We start from the raw sequence: 14,841 nt of genomic DNA on the forward strand, positions 1-14,841 counted from the left end.
CCTTGGGCGCCCGCATAAAGTAGCTTCATAACGGCGTGAATTTATATGGCATAAATAGTAGCATCAAAATAATAGGAAGTCTATTGACGGAAAAATATATATTTATTCTGAAAATCAAATTGCCTTGCATTGAACACAACTGGCTTTTCTCTGCATTGTTATGGTCCACTTTCTAATCCCAGCTGCAGTTAAGACAATACACGTCATCCCTCATAAATGTATACACATGTGTGAATATTCCAGAAGTGGGTATGATGGGTTTAAATGTCAATTATTTACGCACGTGCTGTTGTGCTGCTGCACACCGATGGCCTATCATTAATTATTAGTAGTATTGGCTTAGTTGAGAGTTAGGCCTGAAATAGAATTATCCTTGTTGTATGGAGGCTTAATCAGGATGGGAGGAAGCCAACTCCACCACGGTTTCTGCTGCTGCTGCTGCTGCTGCTGCTGCTGCTGCTGCTAAGTGTGTGTGCATGTGTGTGTGTGTGCGTGGTGTTTGTTGCTTTTGATGATGATGAAAATGATGATTATGACGTGATGCTGATGGTGTTTTATCCTCGGCGTCTTGCTGAAAGCGCCATTTATCCACACGTTGCTGCTCTGAGCTGCATCACACCGAGGCCGGTCCGAGCCTGATGGCTAAAAGTAGACACGAGAGCCAATATTATTTCACCGGACCGAGTGTTTAACAGTAAAAGAAGGAAAACTCCCTCCGACGGTCTCTCCCTCTCTCTCAAACAAAACCCCCTAGTAATGGAGCTTCAGAACGGGTCAGGATGGATCTCGACACTGAGCGCGCTGATTTTAGTTGACAGAGCGTGATGTACATGCTGGACTCTATAATTTGTACCTCTGCTCGTTTATTAGCATTGTACAAAAAAGACTAATGAGGTGTAACTCGCTGCGGCGTCACTTTTATTTACGTCTTGTGTGACGTGAGAAGTTTTTGACACACGAGCTGGTAGCCCGACGTATACACCCCCCCTCTCCAAACAATCCTCCAGGCTGCGGAGCAGGAGCAGGAGGAGGAGGAGGAGGAGGAGGATGCTGCGGCCCGGTGGCCGGGGACAGCAGCCTCATGGTTCGGCGTTTGTTGGGCTTTTACGCACCGGACTTCTACGGGGCAGTTAGTGCGGCTATTTGTTTAATAAGACAAGAATACGGTGTGCAGTCTCGCGCCTCCTCTGTATTTCCACGTGCACACGCACAGTTAAGCGACACACATGCACATTATTTGCACATCGGCACTATCACTATGACAAATTAGCCCATACAGCACGCGCTTTACCGTGTGTGTGTATGTATACACAGGCTGAGGCACCGCAGCTCATTTACAATGCACGTTAAGTCAAACGCTTAGCAAAATGGGCCACATGTTCTTTATGATACTGGCTTTTAAGAAGATTCTTTATTTTATTGTTTGAATTATTATTATTGATTATTGTTCCTGTCATCTCTCTCCTCGAGCAACTTGGCCATAAATTAGTGGTAAAAACCTGAAATCAGCAAAAGTGTTTTTCCCTTCATCTGAAATTTTCCTTCATTTTAAAAGGTTTCTATTTTTGTTACCATTTCTGAACATTCTTCCACTTTATCTTTTTTTTTTCTTTTGCCATTAAAATAAATTGCCCTTCACTTCCACTTAGTGCACGAGGCTTCCTGCGTTCTGCCTATAAATGTAAGAAAAGTGTGCCATCTACCCGCTAACCCCGGAACTGTCGCTCCCAGACCTCGGAGACCTCGGCTCACTTGAACACAAAGGGGGAAAGCGACCGCCGCTCGCAAACACGCTGGCGCCTCCTCGCACAGCCACGACAGCAGCTGCCGACCGCTATTAGGCTGTAACTTTACAAGTAATGTGTGTTTTAAGCACCTGTCATCCACTCCGTGTCCCACTGCGTCTGTCTGTGTGAGCGGAGAACCGTAGGGCCACTGGACACGGAGGAGGGTCCACATGTGGAGCTGTAGTTTCTCAACACGATCAGAGGCAGCAGGGGATCACATAAAACGTCAGCTATCTGTTCGGCGGGCTTGTAATACAATAAAATAAAATAGCGTTAGGGGGGAGGCTGGGTTTGTCTCTAAATGGTCGCGCATCAAATGTGTCCAATTTATAACCTGACCAAAACCAATATTATCATGTTGTTGACAACTTGTGTGTCCCTTGATGTTGTACAAGTTGTGGAGAAATGTTACAGGCACTGCGTCATGCACACACACACACACGGAAACTAGTGATTATTATAGTCGCTTTTAAACGGAGATGTTATAGCACTGATCTCGTCCTTAACCAATAGCTTTCCTCTTTAAGGAGTTTTCATTTGCGGGAACATTGAGGGGGAGAAAAAGCAGCAAGAAGGACCAATCAACACCAATATGGCAAAGTTCAGTTGAAGGAGAAAAAAAACTAAAAAACCACCACTGCCAGACTTTGAAAAGGGGCGCAGTGTTTTGTGGTGGTATAAATAGGGGAGATAAAGAAAAGTGATGTAGTGCAAGAGTGGGAATATAATCCCATGTTGAGTTTCTCCCCCCTTTTTTGAGAAAGCTATTTCGGTTTTCTTTTAACCAAAGCGCGCTCACGGGGAGCCTATCTCTGTGCCAGTGGAGGAGCAGCCAGTATTGACTGTGATAGCTTGAATATTGTGTGTCAAATAAACCCAAAACGCGAGCCTCTATTTGACCACTGCTACCGCTTTAAATGTGTCATAAAACCCGAGAGGACTAGACTCCGCTGGTGTGGCGGGCCGGTGCAGGTGGGGATCACATAACGCTGTGCCCGGTGCTTTAAAGCGTGCACTTTGATTCGTCTTCATATACACGCTCGCGCGCACGGAGGGCAGCGGTGAGCTGGAGGGATGATTTGAAGAGACCGCAAACACTCTCCTGGATATTAGACAGCCCCTCGGCCTCCCCAAACCCGAACGCATTATTTCATCAGGACTACTTCATATGTATTGATCGATTCAGGCCTACATCTTGTATCGATTTGTTACTTGGGGTATATAGATACTTTATTAAGATCCCTATTAGACACACCGCAGCGGTTGTCAGTCTCGCAGGGGTCGCGGTATTAATGTTACAGGCTCGTCACTTTCAAGTCGTCTGGAGAAGGACCCTGAATGTGACCACAACTCGGCGTATTTACGCGCGCGTGAAGTTAGAGATCACGTGCGTGGTGGAGGCCCCTCGGCGTGTGCGCGTGTGTGTGTGTGTGGGAAGAAATTACTGATTAAGACATCTTAATTGACAATGTCTGTTTACTCCCTCCCACCCCCCGTGAGCGTGCGTGGGTGCGTGCGTGCGCAGCTCAAGCCACCTCACGTTGACGCCTGCCTCTGTGATGATGATACTATTGAACACATCGGACATCCGCGGATGTAAAATCGCCACATGAATCGCACAAATAAGTAGTAAAATGTTGAATCAATTGTGCTTTAATTAGCGGCCTGCCATGCTTCGCTCGCGCCACTAAACGCGCGGCTCTGCCCTCACGCGCCGCTGATGGAGACGTTTTCTCTGTTTCCTCACTGTGTGTGTGTGTGTGTGTGTGTGTGTGTGTGTGTGTGTGTGTGTGTGTGTGTGTGTGTGTGTGTGTGTGTGCGTGTGTGTGTGTGTGTGTGTGTGTTTGTGTTTGGTCGAAACTTCAGACACGCACTTGGCAGAGCTTCCTCAAACTGTGAAATTAATTTGGCGTAATTCTGGTCGATGCTGGTGGTAGACCGGAGATGCTTTTAATAAAACGAAACAAAAAAGAAAAACAAACTCACACCCTGAGCGTTATTTCTCGTCCAGCCTTCACCATCACTGTTCTCACCATCATCAGCACCATTTCCACCACCACCGACACAATGAACAACACGTCCAACTGTTCTACAGGTGAAGAAAAGGCCGATACAGTTCATCCGAACTTTTCCTGTAAATGAATAGAAAACTTAATAATTCCAACTAAAAGTTTGGTTTGGTTTTCAGAGTCTCGTGGTGTTTTATTGAGGCTGTTTGTTTCCTCGTGGTTTGACATGTTCCATCCAACGCAGCTTCTTTCTTATGGGAACATGAAAACAGGGCAAATACGAGGCCCTGCGTCCACTTCGCCAAAATCTCAGCTTCTGCACGTCTTTGAGCTCATTTCTACGCACGATTTAGTTGCCTTTATTTGACCCGTAATCCTTAATCGTTGTTGGAATTTTGCAATTTGGTTTTGTTTAAAAATGATTCTTGTGTGTACCATGTCAGCTAAAATGAATAAACTTTATTGTTGACCTCACATCAACCTCTCCCTTTAATAGTTCTAATAGCAGATTTGGTTCCTCCTCTCTGTATTTCCCCCTCAAATGAAATGCAGAAACAGTCTCCATAATACTCAAAGCAGATTTTTTTTTTTGGATTCTCTCATCATGAGCTCCCACTCCTCCTCGTGTAAAGCGCAACCCGCGTAGAAGCACTCCGCAGCCCCCTGGATCCAGCTTTTCTGTGGCTTGATTGGATTTTGTGCATCCTGCCCATAAACACAGTGTAGCCGAGGAGTTGAAATCCAGGATAACCCAAAAAAAACAAAAAAAATCATACATAGACGACAAGTACAACTGCAAACCAATCATGACCCACGGGAGAAATGAAATGAGTTCCCTGATTTCTGGAGGACCCAGTTTATCTGCGTCCCGGGACCTCAGATTGGGAACTAGTGTGCCGCCTATATCTAGCTTATCTGATGATTTTTGTTTCGATAGATTGCAGTGAAATGACAGTACTTCTCAAGTTGCAGCCCCCCCTCTCTCCTCTCAGTGACCCCAGCTCGTCCCGGGACCCGATCCGGGACCCCCTACACTAATGAACAGCGATAACACATAGAACCGGCGGCCGCCAAAAGACAGCAGCGTGCAGGCTGTTGTCATAGCTGGCTCTGCACGCACAACCCGCCCCAACCTCATGAGAGGACAGATCTTCACGGAGGGTCTCAGCAGAAGGGGGGAAAGTGCGGGGATACCTGGCCAAACAGCGAGATGGCGCTATTCTGCTCGTTTAACCTCAGCGGTCTACCACGAGTAACACGTCTAACTGGGCTTCGTCCCTTCTTTTCCTGCGAAATGGCTCCGTCCAAACCGTTAAATCATAACGGCAACATGCAGTGGCAGCTGGGAATTTCACTGTTATTTTATTGACTATTTAAATTGGCATTATACGAGGCATTTTTGCATTTTTAAAGGCGACTTTGATGTATTTATACTTTAATATACATTAAAAAATGAAGGATGTGAAAAAAGAAAAGGTAAAACACAAAAGTGCAAATAAAAAAGAACAGTGGAGTTGAGTTTTTTGGTTTATGTGTTGGACAATAACCTCAACAGATCACATAACTGCAGCTTTCAGATCCATCATTATCATATTTCGATATTATTTCTTTAAAGCCCACATGATCTTGCCGAATATTTAGTGATAACAGTGTGATTCCTGCTATGAAGCTGCGTCTCGTGCACCAAATATTTTTGACACGTTAAATAAATGTATTTTCCACCATCGAACCCTTCCGCTGAATAGATGGGCCTGTTTCTAAATTAAAAACATGTATTTTCTCCACGGATCGTTCCCGTATTATTATGACAGATTTGCCGTTGGAAAACTAAAACCACGTCCTGCTGTCACCAGTCTCTGATATTGTTTTAATGAACGCATTTCTTCATCATTTCTTCATCTCGTGTGTTTTCTGTCACCCTGCTCCCTCTCTTAAAGGTGATCATGGCAACGGCTCGTTAATGACGGCGATACAATCACTGCCAGGTTATTATTCATTCCAAATATTAATATCAATCTCCGTTCGACAATAATAATTTAGCTCTGCTGCTGAAAATTAAACAAGGCATTTCAGATACATTCTTTCGATTTTAATTCGTTTGGATTGCTCTTCCGTAGTCTTCCAAATTGGTGTTGTGTTGCAATTAATATAATCGTGATTTCTTAAATTCCAGATAATTATAATTGTTTCATTTTTTTTCACAGCAAATTATATATTGTAAATTAAAAAACTTCAAACTCACTTAAACTGGTTCAATTAACCGCTGTGATAATATTTCTAACCTGAACATCTCAACTAAAGGAAGCTGGAACGAATCTACCGCAGGCTCGATTTATTTACCAAAACAGATTTAATAATAATTAACGATATTACATATAATTACTATAGCTACTGTATCACACATTAACACATCATTACGCTACTATTGGGTATTTGCCACTTCATCAACTCATTTTTTCAACAAGCAAAATCACGTGACGGACTTCTGAATTTCCTTGAAAAAGTTCCCTTTTTCTGAATGGAACTTTAATGGAACTATGGGTTCTAGATGTGAGGACTTTGTTGGAGCCCCTCCACGGTGCTCACATGCTGCAGACCCGGCGATCAAGCTCCCAGAAGCCCCGGCCAGTCCTCTGAACTTTACAACTATATGTAAACAAGTTGGGAATAATCTCCTTTGCTTTTTTTATTGGAAAGAAAATTCAATCTCCCAAAGCTTAGATTAAGCAGACGAGCTCTTTCTCTCTCTCTTCTTCTTCTTCTTCTTCTTCTTCTTCTTTTTTCCTCTCCCCCTCTCGCTCCTTGTCATTGGTGGGGCTGGACTTTGGTGGACAATAATGCGGCAATTGTTGATGCTTTGTGACCCATAAAATTTGAGGGTGGCTATTCTGGCTTTGGTATGTAATTATGCAAAACACTTTGCATAAAGACTTGCCATCCGATCTAATGATAGAGCCTGCAGTCTCATTTCCAGAGAGGGAGGCTCCAGCAAAGCCTGCACTCCAGTGACGGAGGCAAAGCTGCCACAACACAAGCAAGGCAACCTGCACACAAGCATTCTGTTGTCTCATTTAGGTGGATATTCCTAACCTCACACACAATTACAGTATGTATTTATTTTTACATATCTGTTTTGCACCATGTTATCATAATGTTATGAAGCAAATTCATACATATATTGTTTCCCCTTTAGACGCACCAGGTGTTTTTCTTCTGAAGTTGCAGTCATTTTGTGAAACTGTGAAATAAAAATAATAATAATAAAGAAGAAGAAATGCAAACATGAGGAGGAAGTCGAACCCATTTCCCCTCTTGTGTGTTGCACTGAGGAGCAGATAAGCCAGAGGACAAGTTCATCTTCAGTATTAAAGAAACATATTTCATGGATCACACTGGGCTTTCTTGACTCCACGGCAACGGAAAAGAACACAAATACGAATTGTGCACCGATGATGATACTCACTTTTAGTTGAGCAAGAAGTATGATTTCTATGTAATAAATATGAGGAGGGAGAGTGGCGTACATCACTGTAACATATATGTTGTTGTTGTTGTTTTTTTTAAAAGACTGCATGCCTTTGAGGTGTGCACTGTATGGGATATTCTGTGTATGCACATAATAAACACTTGTGCTGCCTGACAGAGGTGTGAATCTGAGAGCTTTTCTACCAAATGAAGTGCCAGCAGAGAGAGAAATAAAGAGATCTGCAGCTGTCAGGGGTCAGTCAGGCAGAGATTGCTTCTAGAGATCTTTTGAAAAAATCACACGTTTGAAGGCTTAGTGCTTTGCTGTCTTCGCATTTCAAGCTCAGATCAGTGGAATCAGGAAGAGGAGGGAAAAAAAAGAAAAGGAGGGAGAACATGGTTTGGAGAATTGTGATGTTGGGCTGGACATGGGACGAGTGTGCTTTGTGAGGCAGGAGATGAGCCTTTTTACCTGATCCTTTAGAGGAAGGAGGAGAGCCCAAGTTTTTGTTCTTGCATTAAAACATGTATCACACAATTAAAGCAACAGTGTCTCTAATGTCTCTCTTGCTCTCTGTGTGTGTGAGAGGAAATGTAATGTACAAAAACCTGCTCTCTCTCCTCTAATTTGCTGTGTGTGTGTGTGTGTGTGTGTGTGTGTCGACAGAAAGGAGGAGTGAAAGAAAACAACTCTGAAATGTTTCATGACTCTCCAAAGGATTCGGTTTGTTGCTGTTGGACAACCTTTATAGTTAAAATGTGGAGACCCCCCCCTTTTTCAACACTTGTGAATGATTTTGGCTCCGTTTAGGCACAAGGAAACATAAATAAGGATTTTAATTTGAGACCGTTCTACACTTCATCATTAATGGTTTTTCCTGGATGCGACTCCCCCGTTTAGCTGTCACTTTGCTGCGGTTTTCGTGTAACTTTTGATCCGTTTTCTGAAGCCTGAGCCAAACGGGACGCCTTGCTGTAGCGAGGTTGATGTTTTTTAGCGGTGATCAGTTTGCCGAGTCTGGTTCTTTTTCCAATGATCAAACTATTCTATTTGTCTACAGATGACTCCATAGATTGGAAAGTTGCTTTCTTACATGTGAGAACAAGTGTTGAAGCAGAGCAGTGGAGGAGATTACACATGAGGGCGAGTTATCACGAGGAGTATTTATGTATTTGTTGACTTGCTGAATGATGGAGGTGCTTGTCCGACCATGAACAAGAATTTAAACTGAAGCAAAGTTAATATCCAACCGTTTGATTTAAGGATGAAATGAGGTAAAGTTTGTGAGCTAACACGGTGAAAATTACATCAGATTCCATTTAAAATGGACATGAAAAGTTTTTTTTCCACACAACACACACACACACACACACACACACACACTTAGGATGACAGTGTAAACTCTGCCACAAAGTAGGCAGCTGTTTGAACCAATCAGGGCTCAGAACAAAAACCAACAGTGTGAAGTCTCTCTTAAGGGTTTTATTGGGAAATATTCATTTCATATTGTTAAATAAGGAGGACTTTTATTTTATTTTCCCCAGCCTTTTGCCATTAAAGTCCAGAAACGAACATGATTGACATCGGCCTTTTTGAGGTCTTCTGGCCCCCTCCTCTTCATCACGTGACAGTCATGATACTATCCTCCACCAGCATGATTCACATCAATAAGTTGACACATTTCTATTGACAACATTTGACAGCAGGCAATCCTTAACCTCATCCTAAATCCTCCCATACAGCAGGACAGAGGAGAATAGTGTGACAGTGCCCCCTCCGCAACCACTAACATTACTTGACAGCCAAGGTTTCACTGTATTTAGGGGCTCTTGAAGTATTTTATTTGAACGGCGTAATAAAGTAAATCTGTTGCAGTTGAAATAAGAAAAGAGAGAAACTGTGATGCTCAATGAAAAAAGGAACAAAGGGCAAATAAGTGCCTTATGACTGATTCTTTGATTGATCATTTTCTTGACTCTTCTTGAGTCTTTCAGATACAAGAATAAAAAATATATATATATTCTTCAAGAAGCTTTTACTTTGAAATCATCATGTTTTCAATCACAAGTGATTTCTGGAGAAACATATCCTTCTTAATGTGAACCTTAACTTCTGAGTGTGTTTTGTAACCGCTTTTTTTTTTTTTTCTTCATGTCATGTGATTTCTTTTGCCTGCTTCTTGCTGAGGAGGCAAAATATGCAAATCCCATCAGATTTATAACACTCGGCGCCTTTCAGTTGTTCATGGGCTGCTGCTGTGGTGTATTATTATTTTCAAGGGTTCTCAGCAGGACATAAAAGGATCATAAGTTATTCTTCCACCTGACAAAAATATTTCATCCTCCCTCTGTTTCAAAGATGGACCCAAGTAAAAGTGATAATGACGTGATTTATTATCATCTGAATGGGTGATGGCGAGCTGATTGCTTTTGACTAAGCTTCATGCAATGCTGCATATGAAACACAATATAAATTGACAGGGAGTGCTTTCGATGAAGTAAAAAAAAAAAAGAGAAAAATCTTTCATGTGACAGCATCACGCGCTCATTAAATCATCCGCAAAACAGGTGATACAAACATTTTCATTCAAACCACCACAAAGGAAAACCACTGGACTTCATTCATCTGAAAGTGGGAATGAGAGCTGAGTCCTGTCAGAGAGAAAAGCCCCTTAGTGAACTCTCAAGCTTTTGTTTTCGTTGTTAATAGTATTCCTCAAAGTTTTTTTTTTTTTAGACAACTTGCTGAAACTTCTGTCTTATTTGCATTTGTTGATCATTTCGAGCTCACCGCATCAATTTCTTTTAAAATCTAGTGTATATGTGGCCCGTCAGACTCATAAGTCCTATTTATTTCCTCGTCAGGATTTTATTTTTCTATTAAACTGGCCTATATTGTGTTGCTCCAACAGAAAGACCTCTGATAGGCCTGGTGTTAAAGAGCTCTGATCTGGGCCGTGACAGCGTAGCCCAATCAGCCTGTTCAACATGCTGGTTTGACTGTCACTTTCAATTTTCACATGACCCCTTGGTCCTAGAATGGGGGATAAGTGGCAGAAAGTAGGACTGAAAGCTCATATTATTGGTCTGACAGCTTCACTCATCTGAAAGTAATGCAAAATGCAGTTCATATTTATACGCTGACCTTATGCTCAAACAGGGAATCTACTGTATCTGCATGTTAGGTTCTGAGACAAAGGCCAAACTGGTGGATTCCTACAGCATAATTCCTCAAAATGCACATGCATTTCTCTCTAATTATTCAGCAGATGTAACAAGAAAGCACAAGAGAGCAAACTCCTTTTAGCTGCTGCTTTGCAAGAGTTTGACGAAATGTGGACGAAACAAACATATGGAGCAGTTTTTTAGTCGGAAAAGAAAAATCTACAAATGCAACATGTGGCTTTTTTTTTTTCATATAACATTATGAAAACAAGAAAAAAACACAACAACACACAGCTTCTGTTGCTACACGTCGCACCAGCTGATCATATTGTCAATATCCCTGCTGAAAATAATGTCTGAGCATATTTCTGCTCATGTAGGTCATAAAAGAAGAGCGCTATCAGTGGTGGATGTGGTCATTATCAGACACGGTGCTAGACAGGAGGGAGGGGTTCATTGTTCACTGTGTGCTGCTGCCCAATGACTGAATAAGGTGTGTTCATTGTTCATGTTCCCTGTGTGAAAGCCACAGGCTCCAGTTTTTTTCCGCCAGCGTTGTGACTGTAGCTCTGTAACGACGTCATATATAATGTGAAATACTGTCATTTGTTTAAAAAGAAGAGAAAAAAAGGGTTGTAAATGAAAGAAACTGAAATTGTTGGATCACCTCCCACCATGAAAAACATCCACAATGTTACAGTTATTTAGCAAAAAGACTGTTAATAATGAATCATGGTGTTTGGCTTTTTAAAAAAAAAGTTTAAATATGTTAAAGATAGATGGACACAAATAAGTAAAAACATTTTATGTGGCTCTGTCGTCTGCTTCAATAGTAGCCACTCGTCATAATTCAGTGACATCTCCGCGTATCGCTCGTTACTCCAGCTGCAAACATGGAGAGTTGGGTGATGGAGCGCTAAAGGTTGTTGTTGTGGGGGATTTTTCCCCCGGTATAATCCACACTCCTTGTCCCCTCCCTGCCCTCCTAATCCCTTGGCATGTGTTGGTGACATCACATGGCTACTGGCTCCAAGTTCTCGTCCCCCTGCAACTGTCATTAACTCTGTGAACAAATGAATAATGACTGGGAGACTCGCTGGCTCCCACCACTGACCTTGGGTATTATTAGAGTGACCTCTCTTTGGCTTGACCAAAAAAAAAAAAAAAAAAAACCTTTTTGATATCATTGCTGGAAGTACACTAGGAATGACCGCCTGTCTGCCAGCGGGGGTAAAGTCGAGCATTACACATGGGAAGAAGGGGGGGGCGTCCTGTAAATCTATACTTCTCTCCCACTGCTGCCTCATGAATACTTAATTAGAGAACACGGCCTGGAATACGCCACTGACCTCTCTTTACCAACAATGCACAATATTTGGGTTGAGCCGGGCGACACGGTCAGATGACATGCTCCACTGTAAAGGAGAGCCATTTGGGAATCCGGTCGCAGTGAGCTGTGTGACATCATGTGAGCGGCGAGAGGAGAGGATCAGTCAGGTGTGGGCTGTGGGAGGAAGCACATCCACATCCACAGAGGTGGTTCTCATAAGAACACACGCCGATAGTGATCGCAGCCCCGCGGACACACGAGTGTGATTTATTGTCAGCTGCAGTGGTGGAACATAAGCTAGTACATTTACTCAGCTAAGTGCAATTTTGAGGTACTTGTATCATTACAGGCTCATTACACACATTTATTCCACCGCACGCATTTGATAGTTACTTGCAAATGTAGATTTTTCACACAGAACATATGGTTTTATATCATATGATCAGATGAATCTACCTCACATAAAATTGCTTCATCAAGGTCAGTTTATAAGGAATAATAATCAATAATATAATATGATATTTTTGATTTGAACATTGGCGTGTTGCTATTTCTTTAGTAAAGGATCAGAATACTGCATACTGTTAGTGTGTGAGTAGGAATCTGAACACTGGTGTGAACAAAAAGAAGGGAAATGAATTAGATTGAACATAAACACAGTTAACAGACCCACAGTGATGTATAACATAATGATGTAAAATGACAGTGTAACGTGTGGAGTGGAAACTAAGTACGTTTAAGTACTGTGCTTAAGTGCAATCATGCTACTTTCCACTTCCACTACATTTCAGAGGGATATTTATACCTTTTTTTTTTTTACTTCACTGCATTTATTTGACAGCTGCAGATACTTCACAGATCGAGAATTTACATTAAAAAATGTGTTATTATATGAAATATCATGCCGTGTTACAGATAAAAACTAACAGTTTATAACATAATTAAAATTAGAATGATTCAGTCAAAAAAATACATCTCATTTTATAATGAGAATATAACATTCAGGGGTATTTTTTCTGAATAATGGTTTTATTTTGATGCTTTAAGTACATTCTGCTTATAACAAACACTTAAGCTCCATTTTTAATGCAGGCCTTTTAATTGTAGTATTCTGATATATGTAAAGGATACTTCTTCCACCACTGGCATGGGGACATCATTTAGTAAGAGGTGAGGAGGAGCCTCTTTAGCAAAAAAAAAAAAAAGTCTTCTTAATATATCTTTAATTCTAAAGCTCCACGGCAGCCAATGGGAGGCTAACAATGTATTTTTGACGCATAATTTCAACATCTGGATGTATTTTTGCGCCTGTTTTCTGATCAGGCACTGAGATGAATGAAGGCAGTGAGGTTGTGTCAGAGCCTCCGTCCTGTGTGAACAGTGACACTGACGTGTAGAGGCTGTGGCTGCGTGGACTGAACGAATAAAATACCTGCGAGATGAAAGACGCTGATGTAATCAGTGCTGCTGCGCGGAGGCTTCTCCGTCATTACAATCTGCGGATTGCAATATAAGTTCCCACAATTGCAGTGAACAAGCCAATCTAAAGCAATAGACAACCACAGCCTCTGATCTCCGCGTCCCAGCAGCTCGGCGTCTCACAAACGAGACCTATTGGTGATGCGTTCACGGCCAGGAGGGATGGACGGATGGAGGTGCATCAAATCAATAAGATCCACTAAAAGGGTTTCTTATTTGCAACAATTCGTGTTGGGAGAAATCTCGCGCGGCTTCGCACGAGCCCGGGGGATCAAATTAAGTCGCGATTAAAGGGTGAAGATTAGTCGTTTGGTTGAGTTGAAGTCGCTGAAGCCGCGCGAGAGAAGCGGGCGACCTCGAGCCTCAGAGCGGCGAGCACGTGTGAGAAAGTCCGTGTCGACAGAGTGAGAAATGTCGATATATTTACACGGACCAATTAACACACTGAGACGTGTTTAAAGGACATTTCCTTTATTTATCGCAGTGGATGATGAAGTAATTAAAATAGGAAAACAATATAATTTCAGCTACATGTAGGCAAAAATAAATAAATAATAAAAATAAATAAATACATTTAGTTACCTCGTTATTATTATTAGGCGTCACAGGATCGACGTGTGTGTGTTGCGGAGCGAATCATTTAAAAAAAGGTATTATTTAATTATTTGTAATTACATTTAGACTCTTCAACCTGGATCTAATACCTCTCAGCCTGCTGCACACAATTTATATTCTAAAATATTTATTTATATTGTATTAATATCACATTTAATTATATACATTTAATTTACATTTAATATTTTTTGACTATAAATCGAAAATATACTTTGATAATATGATAAAATAACAACAATAGAAATATACGAATTCGAATAAATAAATATAGAATATTTATATTTGATAATTGATATTGTTCTTACGACTAATATTGGTATGATTAGCTGCATTGAGCTAGTTAAGGGTGCGTGTGTATCTGGTGCGACAGCAGGGAGAGATGAAACAGCCCAGTGCGCAGACCAGAGACGTTTCCTCAGGCGGACTTCCTCGGAGCCAGGCTGGAAATGAGTCGTGAAACGCTGCGCGCTTGGAAACAGAAAACAGCAGGTTCCCAGCACCTGTCATGACTTGGATGAAGACGACGACGGAGAAAAAGGGAGACATGCGCAATGATAAAAGGACGACAAGGATGTAAAGGCGTGGGCGATAAATGTGTATGGATTTGACCCGTCACGGAAGGTTTAAATACGCTGGACAAAGACCACATGTGACCAAGGTGACCAAGATGATAGAAATCATCAGCAGGGCGATAATTACAGTATAGTTTATGGTTGGCTGCCTTTGCCAAAAAGCGTAATTGGAGCACATCTCTTCTTTTAACCAGAGAAAAGCGTTCAGCTTGGAGGATGGAGGCAGTTGTGAAAGCAGTGATGGATACTATTGTCCCAAATTTGACCCTCTATTAACATCTCTTGGCAGCATCTGTATGCCGTCACCATGGAAGAGGACAGAAGTCATTTTCCCAACATACCAAATCCCCTCTTTTTAAACGCCTCCCCCACCAATAAATGGGTGGAGGCCAGCCCAGAAGCCCAATCTCTGCTTCTTA

Source organism: Eutrigla gurnardus, assembly GCF_963514095.1.
Source record: "Eutrigla gurnardus genome assembly, chromosome: 9".
Lineage (NCBI taxonomy): Eukaryota > Metazoa > Chordata > Actinopteri > Perciformes > Triglidae > Eutrigla > Eutrigla gurnardus.